At 41.3% G+C, this 10,801-nt stretch overlaps 1 protein-coding gene across 1 annotated transcript in view; it reads left to right on the forward strand.

Annotated features, from left to right (window-relative positions):
- Positions 1 to 10,801, forward strand: part of LOC134642666 (NLR family CARD domain-containing protein 3-like) — a 199,206-nt gene that overhangs the window by 80,643 nt on the left and 107,762 nt on the right. The gene's annotated exons all lie outside the window — the stretch shown is intronic.

The following is a 10,801-nucleotide window of genomic DNA, read 5'->3' on the forward strand; positions in this document are numbered from 1 at the left end:
CAGACTGGGATTTTTAATCAATTTAAAGGTTTTTAAGCATACCTGAGACCAGAAGTTTTGGTCTAAGCTTACTGATAAATCTGCTTCCCACTTTGCAATAGGAAGGGATACTAATTCATCTATTTTAGAAAGTGTTCTGTATATTTTAGATAATAATTTGGGGGATTTAAGAGTAAGAAAATGTACCACACTTGGTGGTGTTTGTAATTCAGCTTGACTGGGGTAAAATTTCTTTTTTACTATGGATTTAATTTGTTGATATTCTAAAAACCTTTTCTTGTTGATCCCATATTGTGCAACTAGTCTGTCAAATGAAATAAATTCTGTTCCCTCTAATATATGTTCTAAGTATTTAATTCCTTTACCACTCCATTCTGGAAAATTAATCATATTATTGTTTTGTAATATGTCAGGGTTATTCCAGATAGGTGTACGTTTGCATGGGATTAATGAAGACTCCGTTATTTTTAGAAACTCCCACCATGCTGTCAGAGAAGAGCTGATGTTAACACTTTTGAAGCATTCATATCTTTTGATGTTTGAGCTGATAAATGGTAGGTCTGAAATCTCTAGATCATTGCATAGTGCCTGTTCAACGTCTAGCCAGGGCTCATCTAAGAGGGTATGTTTTAACCATTCTGAAATGAACTGAAGCCTGTTGGCTAAAAAGTACTGTTGAAAATTAGGCAGATCTAATCCTCCTTTATCCTTAGTTCTTTGTAGCGTTTTTAAGCTGATACGCGGGGGTTTATCTTTCCAAAGGAATTTAGAAATATATGAATCCAGAGATCTGAACCAATCTTGTGATGGTTTGTTAGGGATCATTAAAAATAAGTAATTTATTTTTGGCAAGATCATCATTTTTATAGTGGCGACCCTTCCCATGAGTGATATGGGTAAAGATTTCCATCTAGTCAGATCACCTTCTACTTTCTTAAGAAGTGGGATGTGGTTTAATTTAGTTAAGTCTGAAAGCTTAGGAGAAACATTAATACCCAAATATTTAATGTTTCCAGATTGTAGTGGGGCAGAAGAAGAGTTATGGAAGGAGCAGTTAATGGGAAGAACTGTAGATTTTGACCAGTTAATTGAATAATCTGAAACTCTTGAAAACCAGTTTATTAGAGTAATTACCTCAGAAAGGTTGGTTTGTGAGTTTTGCAGAAAAAGCAACACATCATCTGCATAGAGACTGATTTTATGTTCTACGTTCTTACATTTTATGCCCTTAATTGTTGTGGCCTGTCTAAATGCTGCCGCTAGTGGTTCGATAAAAATTGCAAAAAGTGAAGGGGAGAGTGGGCATCCCTGCCTGGTGCCCCTCAGGAGACAGAAGCTGGAGGATGTCTGGTCATTTGTCCTGATACAAGCTGTTGGAGAATTGTATAATATTCTTATCCAGTTTATGAAAGAGGTTCCAAAACCAAATTTGTGTAAAGTTGCAAATAGAAATTTCCAGTTTACTCTGTCAAATGCTTTTTCTGCATCTAGAGATAATATTATGGTTTCAATGTTTTTACTGCATGAGTAGTCTATTAAATTAAGTAATCTACGAGTGTTTGTTGATGAGTGTCTACCTTTTATGAAACCAGTTTGGTCAGGATGAATTAAAAGGGGGGTTATTTTCTCTAGTCTCTTTGAGAGAGCTTTGCAGATTATTTGAGGTCTACATTTATAAGAGATATTGGACGATAGCTTGAGGGAAATAAAGGGTCCTTGCCTGGTTTTAGTAGGAGACTAATGTTGGCAGAATTCATATTTGATGGAAGTCTGCCATTTTCCTTGATTTCCTGCAACATTCCGCGGAATACTGGTGCCAAAATTGTCCAGAATTCTTTGTAGAATTCTGCAGGAAAGCCGTCGGGACCTGGAGCCTTATTATTGGGCATACTTATCAGGGCTTCCTGGAGTTCACCTGGCGTCAGTGGCGAATCCAGTGCCATTGCTTGACTGTCTAGTAATTTCGGAAGATTTACGTTGTCAAGAAACTGATCAATTTCATTATTAGATGGGTTTATTTGTGGTGAATATAAAGTTTCATAGAAATCCCTAAAAATGTTGTTTATTCTTCCAGGGTCATATATTGTGTTCCCCGATAGATCTTTAACAGCACATATAGTTGTTTTTTCTTTATTTATTTTTAACTGGTTAGCTAGAAATCGACCGGATTTGTTACTGTGTTCAAAATTCTGCAAGCGAAGTCTTTGTACTAGGAATTCTGTTTTTTTATTAATAATTTCATTTAATTCTAGTTTTGTTTTGCATATTTTGTTCATTATTTCTTGATCTTGGTGGGACGCGTAGGCTTCTTCTAAGGATTTGATGTTTTTTTCTAATTCCTGAATATTTTTGTTTTCTTCTTTCTTTTTATGTGATGAGAAAGAAATTATTTTACCTCTCATCACAGCTTTCCCTGCTTCCCATAGAACAGAAGCAGATGTTCCGGGAGTGTCGTTAAAGTCTAAATATGAAGTCCATTCTTTTTTAAAATATTTAATAAAGTCTTCATCTTTGAGCAGTGATGTGTTAAATCTCCAGTTTTTACTTGGTGTAGTATTATTCTTGTGCATCAATGTTAAAGATACAGGAGCATGATCGCTGACAGCTATAGGGTGAATCTCAGTGTCTGAAATGTCACTCAGCAGTGAGCCGCTGACCAAAAAATAATCCAGACGAGAATAGGAGTGATGAACATGTGAGAAGAAAGAATATTCCTTACTGTTGGGGTGGAGGGAGCGCCATGCATCGCAAAGGCCATAGTCGCTCATATACTGTTTGATTATATTTGTGGACTGCCAATTACGCTGAGTTCCTGTTGTGTTGAGCCTATCCATTTCTTCATTTAGTCCCAGGTTGAGGTCTCCCCCAAGAATGAGTGTGCAATCAAGGTATTCAGAGAGTGCACTAAAAAAACCGTGGAAGAATGAGGGATCATCAACATTTGGACCGTATATACTTACAATGCATAGCTTTTTGTTCAATATTGATAGTTTAATAATTAGAAATCTACCCTCTGGATCTATAACTGTATCGAGTACTGTAAAATTAACATTTTTATGTATTAAAATTGCTACTCCCCTTTGTCTAGAGTTATAACAGGCTGCTAACACAGTAGGAAACTCAGGTGTTTTAAGTTCATTTAAACCTGTGACAGGTCTGTGAGTTTCTTGTAATAAAACAACATCTGCCTGTAGTTTTTTAAGCTGGTTAAATATCTTTAACCTCTTTCCTCTGGTGCCGGCTCCATTTATATTCCATGTGACAAACCTCAGTGTGCCCATAATTGTGTGTGTATGTCTAACGATATATGCTGGGTGTTTCCTTTAGACAGGTGAAGAGAATGTGGAAACATCACTTGTTTGTGAATAGAAAGAGAGGAAAAAATTGTGGTGAGAGAATCCATAAGTCTGACTATGTGTGTGAATATTCACTAATATGAAGACCCGTGGCTTGCTTATGTGTCCTGTAAGTCTGTGCGCTGTGTGAGGTTGTTGTAGATGTGCTGCCATTGAGCGCATGTGTTTGCGTGATCGTGGTGTGTGAATATGCAGAAATAGAGGGTGTTGTTTGTAGGTGAGTGGGGAGGTAGGTGATCACAGCAGTGGAAGAAAAGAGAAAGAAAGAAACCACATTAACTGTGAGTGACAACAAAAAAAAGAAAAGAAACGGAAACATTCTAATTAACACAATAACGGAGGGTGACGGTGTTATATCTGCTATGACATCATATTGATATTACTAGGTCAAACACATGTCAAAGGAGAGCGTGTGAGTGAATAAGAAAAGAGTGTAGCGGGTTCTTATCTGGAGTGCAGTCAATATAACCACGGAGTGGTGCCGGGGTCGCGGTAGAGCTGTCCGTCCACGTAGAGCCGGTCCACGGCGATGACAGCCCGGGAGCCTTTCTGAATAAAACTACGTCGGACTGGGAACAGGACCCTGCGTCGTTCCAGGATCTCTTTGGGGAACTGGTCGTTCACGCTGAAGTCCGTTCCTTTCAGCTCCCTGCCGCGACTCTTCACCTGCTCCTTCTGTTTGAATTGGCCGAATTTGGCCACAATGGGACGTGGTCTCCCGGTCCGCGACCTCACGCCCCCCAAGCGATGCACTCTATCGAAGTCGATGTTTTTTACGGTGTCCTCCGGTAGCTTCAGGTGGATTTTAATGAAGCTTTTCACCGTTGCCTCCGCGTCCTCTCCGGGAGATTCTGGAATACCAGAAAACACAAGATTATCTCTCATGCTACGGGCTTGTAGATCGATAACGGATTCTTTTATTTTTTTGTTTTCTATGTTTAGCTGGGTCACGTTATCAGTGAGAGATTTGACCGACTCCCGTAGCGTGGCATTTTCAGCGGCAAGCGTTTCCACCTGCTGCTGGCTGAATTCCAGGGATTCTCTCAGAGATTTAAATTCCCGGTGTAAAATCTCCACCAGGGACAGCCTCGCATCGAAACTGGACAATCGCCTGTCGATTGACTCCAGGATGTCTGCAATGTCTTTGCCGGCAGGCGATGTTGTTCCGGGGGAGTCTGCCGGGTGACATCTCTTCGATGACGGCGTCTCACTTTTGGCCGGGGAAGATGCACTCTGGGCCTTCTTCATTACTATATCTTGGAAACAGCAGTCGATGTAATCTTGGAGAGCGTCTAAACTCTCCCCGTTGTCCTCCAGGGTGTTAGAGATGATAGGACAGAAGTGGTTAGTTATATGACAATTTGATTAGTATATTTGGTAATAGTGAAGCTAAAGAAACTTTGTTAAATTCTACACTACCATTCGTTCTTTTTCCGCCAAATCTCCGGCGTCTGACGTCACCTACTACATGGGTCGCTTACCTTACCCGTCGGTCGCTTACCTTACCCGTCACAGCCTTCTTCCGCCTCACCCAGCCAAGACCACTTGTGCTGCTACGGTTTTCCAGTTATTGTTTTATTTTTTCGTGATGACGTCACGGGCGTCAAGCACGCTCCCCGTGCTCACGGGTGCGAGTGAGCGTCCGGGTGATGTAGACGTCGTAGGAAACGCTTGCTCGCACCCGAGCATTTTGTGGCATGTTTTGACCTATTTTGGGCCATTTTCGTGTTGCTTTGGGGGGCTGCTGAACTCTGAATGACCTATTAAATAAAAGTGTAATACCTTTGACACCATAGCAATACAAACGATGATTTGCGTACTTTGTGTTTACGTCTTTTTTGGAATCCGTGTACATGCTCTCATTTACTGTTTTACCTGTTTGGTGGTTGCTGAAATAGTTTTGTGAGTTTTAACCTGAGATTCTGGTGTTTTTGGGAAAATACATTTATATTTAAAAATCCATTCAGGATTTTAATGAATCGCTATCGCTTTATTAAAGCTAAAATCGATTTTAATTGAAAATCGATTATTGAAACCCACCCCTAGTTCAGATCCATCAGGTGCAAAACCAGTACACTAAAAAAAGGTTTCTTCATGTGGTCTGTCAGAGCTTTTAATTCAAACTAAGAGTGTGAACAGACTTCTCCCATACAAACACTCTGTTGCTGTTATTGACTATGTTGCTGCCATCCCATGAGCAATATCCCTTATTTATTTATTACATTATATTACTGCCCTTGTATACACCCCAACAATGTTTCTGTGATTCATACACCGTGTATATAGTTTACTCAAAAAAAAGAAAAAAACTCCCCCCTTGCCCCTGTGGGCGGTCTATCCTTCAAGCTCAGGTCCTCTACCAGAGGCCTGGGAGCTTGAGGGTCCTGCGCAGTATCTTAGCTGTTCCTAGGACTGCGCTCTGCTGGACAGAAATCTCCGATGTTGTTCCTGGGATCTGCTGGAGCCACTTGCCTAGTTTGGGAGTCACCGCACCTAGTGCTCCAATTACCACTGGGACCACTGTTACCTTCACCCTCCACATTTTCTCGAGCTCTTCTCTGAGCCCTTGGTATTTCTCGACCTTCACGTGCTCGTTCCTAGTGTTGCTGTCATTCAGAACTGCTACATCTACCACTACGGCCTCCTTCTGTTTGTCTACCATGACTACATCTGGCTGGGGTCTTGCCTGGTGTGATAGACCCCAGCCTCTATGGATCTTGTGCTCAGAGTTTGTTGCTGTGCTGCCATGATTAGTGCCTCTGTGCTGTCTTTCAGTCCAGCTTTGTCCAGCCACTGGTAGGATTCCGCTTAGTGTACAGTCTCAGGGTGCTGGGCTTGGGGTGAAACCCTCCATGCATGGTCAGGAGCTTCCTCATCTTGATGTCAATGACTTCTATATCCTCCTTTGGCCAGCTTAGTATCCCAGCAGGGTACCTGATCACGGGCAGGGCGTAGGTGTTGATAGCCTAGATCTTGTTCTTACCGTTCAGGTGACTCCTAAGGAGTTGCCTGACTCTCTGCAGGTACTTGGTGGTTGTAGCTTTCCTGGCAGCCTGTGGGATCCCCAGGTACTTGTAGCTGTCATGTATGTCTGCAATGTTGCCTTCTGGTAGTTTGAGCCCCTCAGTTCTTACTACCTTCCCTCTCTTTGTTACCATCCAGCTACATTTTTCCCAATCCAAACGATATTCCGATGTCATTGCTGTATATCCTGGTGGTGTGGATCAGTGAATCGATGTCTCATTCACTCTTGGCATACAGCTTGATGTCATCCATGTACAGGAGGTGGCTGATAACTGCTCCATTCCGTAGTCGGTATCCATAGCTAGTCTTGTCAGTGATCTCACTGAGGGGGTTCAGGCCTATGCAGAACAGCAGTGGGGACAGAGAATCTCCTTGTTAGATCCTGCACTCGATGGTCACTTGTGCTACGGGCTTGAATTAGAATTAGAATTCAACTTTATTGTCATTGCACATGTCACAGGTACAAGGAAACGAAATGCAGTTTGCATCCATCCAGAAGTGCTTTAGCCATGATATAGATATATTACAAATATATATTAGCAATAATATAGATATGTAAGTATATTACAGAAATGGGTCTGTTATGGTATGTTATAATGTACACGGTATGAAGGTATGTTATGAATATGTATGTACAGGCTATGAACAGGATATAAATATGAAAAACTATACAGAAATATGAAATTAAAAAACTATACAGAATATGAGATATACAGCTATACAGAAATGGGAACTATGCAAGTTATAAACAGTTGTAGAATTAAAAATTATCGTATTGTACAGAATGATTATTTACACAGAATTATACAGTAGTGCAGTTAAGATAAGTGAGATATGTGGATAATTTCTACAGAGGCTATATAAAGTGCTAGTGGTTGTGAGTGGTGGTTCAGTCCATGTTATTATTGTGTGTATGAGGGTACAGTTGTCCATTGTGTGTGTGTAGGTGGTTGTGGGTGTTTGTATGTCCAGTCCATGTGTTTAATGTGAGTCAGATGTCAGGAGGCAGAGTTCAGGAGTCTGGGGAAGAAGCTGTTCCGGTACCTGGTGGTCTTAGTCCGGAGGCTCCTGTAGCACCTCCCAGAGGGCAGGAGGGTGAAGAGTCCATGTGATAGGTGACTGGGGTCTTTGATGATTTTCCCAGCCCTTTTCAGACACCGCTTCCTGTAGATGTCCTTTATGGCAGGAAGTGGTGCTCCGGCGATGCGCTGGGCAGTTTTCACGACCCTCTGCAACGTCTTCCGGTCCGAGGCAGAGCAGTTCCCGTACCAAACTGTTATACGGTTGGCCAGGATGCTCTCAATGGTGCAGCGATAGAGGTTCACCAGGATGTCTGAGGACAGGTGGTTCTTCCTCAGAGTCCTCAAGAAGAAGAGGCGCTGGTGAGCCTTCTTGACCAGCTTGGAGCAGTTGGTCGTCCAGATGAGATCCTCGGAGATGTGGACTCCCAGGAACTTGAAGCTGCTCACACGCACCACAGCCGTCCCCTTAATGTAGATGGGTGTATGTGGGTCAGCATCCACCAGGCCTTGAAGTTGGCCTCTAGTTTTATACGCCCCATCCCCAGTTCTGGGATTGCTAATGAAGGCTCTTAGGTTCCTGTTGATCTTGTCTAGGCATTCCAGGATCCAGGTGTGGGGCATCGAGTCATAGGCCTTGTAATCAATCCAGGCACTGCACAGGTTGGTCAGCCTGTTCATGCAGTCTTGGCTGACTGCTCGGTCTACCAGTAGCTGGTGTTTTGTGCCTCTGGTAGTCTTGCCAATTCCTTTCTTTGCCCCACTCATGTATTGACCCATGTGCCTATTCATCTTAGCCACTATGATGCCTGACAGGAGCTTCCACGAGGTACTGAGACAGGTTATTGGTTGGTAGTCTGATGGGACTGGTCTCTTTTAGGGGTCCTTGAGGATCAGGACTGTCTGGCCTTCAGTTAGCCATTCTGGGTGTCTCTCGTCAACTAGCAGCTGGTTCATTTTTGCTGCCAGACGCTCGTGGAGTGCAGTCAGCTTCTTCAGCCAGTAGGCGTGAACCATGTCGGGGCCTGGTGCTGTCCAGCTCTTCATACTTGAGACCCTTTCTTGGATGTCTGCCACTGTGATGGTTACTGGACCCTGTTCAGGGAGGTTGCTGTGCTTTTTTTTCTTTTCGTCTTTGTATATTGTTTTCTTAACTTTTGCAAATGATGAACCAGTTTTCTGTCTTTTCAGTAGGTCCAAATGCACCTACTTCAGTTTTATTCAAAGGAGCAAAAGTTCTACAAAAGCAGTAAAACAGATCAATTTCACAAGGCTGAAGAGTGGCACTGAAGAGCAACCAAGCAATAGAAAGGGAATACTGTTTTAAAACACAGTGAATTCCACTTGAACCTTCACCCTCCGCAGCTTCTCGCCTTTACTTTAGAGAGAATCGAGTACATAAAGAAAGCTCGCAGAGAAACAAAATATTATGGACTCATAGCAGTGAAATTTAAATCTGAAAAGGTTCACACACTACAATATATTTAATGAAATACAGTTATATTGTTGGATCAACAGTTGAACGTGAAGACATCAAGTTTCATATTAGAAATGGTTTTCTATCAGGCTTTTTATTGTTTCAACCTGACTGTTAAAGTCACTTTATAATAATGACACACTTTAGCAAGCACTACTAAGGACTTAGTATGTGCTTAATTTACCCTTTATGAAAAATTTCTCGCTAACAGACTACAAACCAGAGAAAGTTCAACCTCAGGAATGAACTAAAGAAATTCTAAACTCAGAAACATTTTCCTTCATTGTTAGTTTAATATGATGGTCACTTTGTTTTATGGTGTTTACACTTGTTTGAGGAACTCTGAGATATTCACCACATAATTTCACCTTATTTCTTTTTTTTGTTTAATGAAGACGCTTCAGTATGTTTAAGTTAAGCTACAATGGCTCCTACTGCTCAGGGCATCTTGCAAGCTTAGACTGTGAGAATCACTGCACTGAGTGCTTCGATTACCCCTTGAACCTTCACCGTCCACATCTTCTCGAGCCCTTGGTACTTCTGAATAATTTAGAACAGTTTAAAACATCAACTGATTGAATCCATGAATCTGAAAATGTGTTTTCTGAGTGAAAGAGACAGACATGTACAGACTAGAGATGGCACGATACCACTTTTTTATGTCCGATACCGATACCGATATCATAAATTTGGATATCTGCCGATACCGATATGAATCCGATATAGTGTGTTTTTTAATCAATAAAACTGTTTTTTAATATCTTGCTGCATTTTGTATAAGTTCATACTCAAGTTTAAATAAACAACACTAAAGCTATTCTGTTATACCTGTATGTAAAAAATACACTGCGCCCAAAATATTTCATAGTTCAGCAATACTGATCAATCTAATAAACTTAAACCTACTCCATCCTTCCTATTGTGGTATTTTAAAGAGTACTTAACAGAAATATTAAGCAACCTAACTAATAGGGTTGCAAACTCCCAGCAAAAAAAGAAATAGGGAACCACCCCCCACTCTCCACCTCATGATGCTTAATCGACGTAATCAACTTTAATTTGATGCAGTGTGAAAAAAAATGCACAGAAATAAATTATTTTTCAAGAATAATTAAATAGATTCAACATCTTTCTTCAACAGAATTTCAGAATTCACAGATGGTTCTTTCCCAAAGAAAAAAGTAGTATAGCTTACTAGGGTATATTAGACTTAACAGTTACTATATACAGTAATGGACTTCTATACATTTTACATCAGATTAAAACTTTGGGTGTAAGATTCAGATAATTATTTATTAAAAGCTAGACATTTTAAATGAGAATAAGAAAGAAAAGTATGTCTTTGTGCCCCCTTTTCCCTGTTTATGCCCTATCGGCCCCCCTGGCTAAACTTTGCTAGATCCGCCCCTGCACAGTTACCAGCCGTCAGCGAAGTAGAAAAGGATCCTTGTGTAGAAAGTAATATTAAATAAATTCTAACAACAGCTTATCAAGGTTAAACGTGCTGCTGTTGTTCAGCCGCTGGTTTCCTCTTTCTGGTGCAAAGTGGGCCAAAAACAAAGAAGAGAGACGGACTCCCGACAGAAAAGCTGATCAGCTGATCATTAAGCAGTTTCATGAAGTAGCGGCAGGAGAGGGAGAGAGAGAGAGAGGCAGTCACTCCATATATCGGTTGTTAAGCTTAACATGGGAACGCTTTACAAACATTCAGAGATGAACTTACACACTTGCTTTACTTCTCTCTGGGATCACTTCCTCGGAGATGAAATGCTGGTTTGCTAGCGAGGCTACAAATACACACAGCCGCTCTATCACGTGACCACACTGCTCCGACGCGCTACGGTTATGAGGCAAGTTACTCCGTGTCGCAAGTTTTGTAAGGTGCTTTTTTGATATTTAATGGATCGGATTACATTTTTTATTTC

The sequence above is a fragment of the Pelmatolapia mariae genome, linkage group LG15 (assembly GCF_036321145.2).
Source record: "Pelmatolapia mariae isolate MD_Pm_ZW linkage group LG15, Pm_UMD_F_2, whole genome shotgun sequence".
NCBI classification, from domain to species: domain Eukaryota; kingdom Metazoa; phylum Chordata; class Actinopteri; order Cichliformes; family Cichlidae; genus Pelmatolapia; species Pelmatolapia mariae.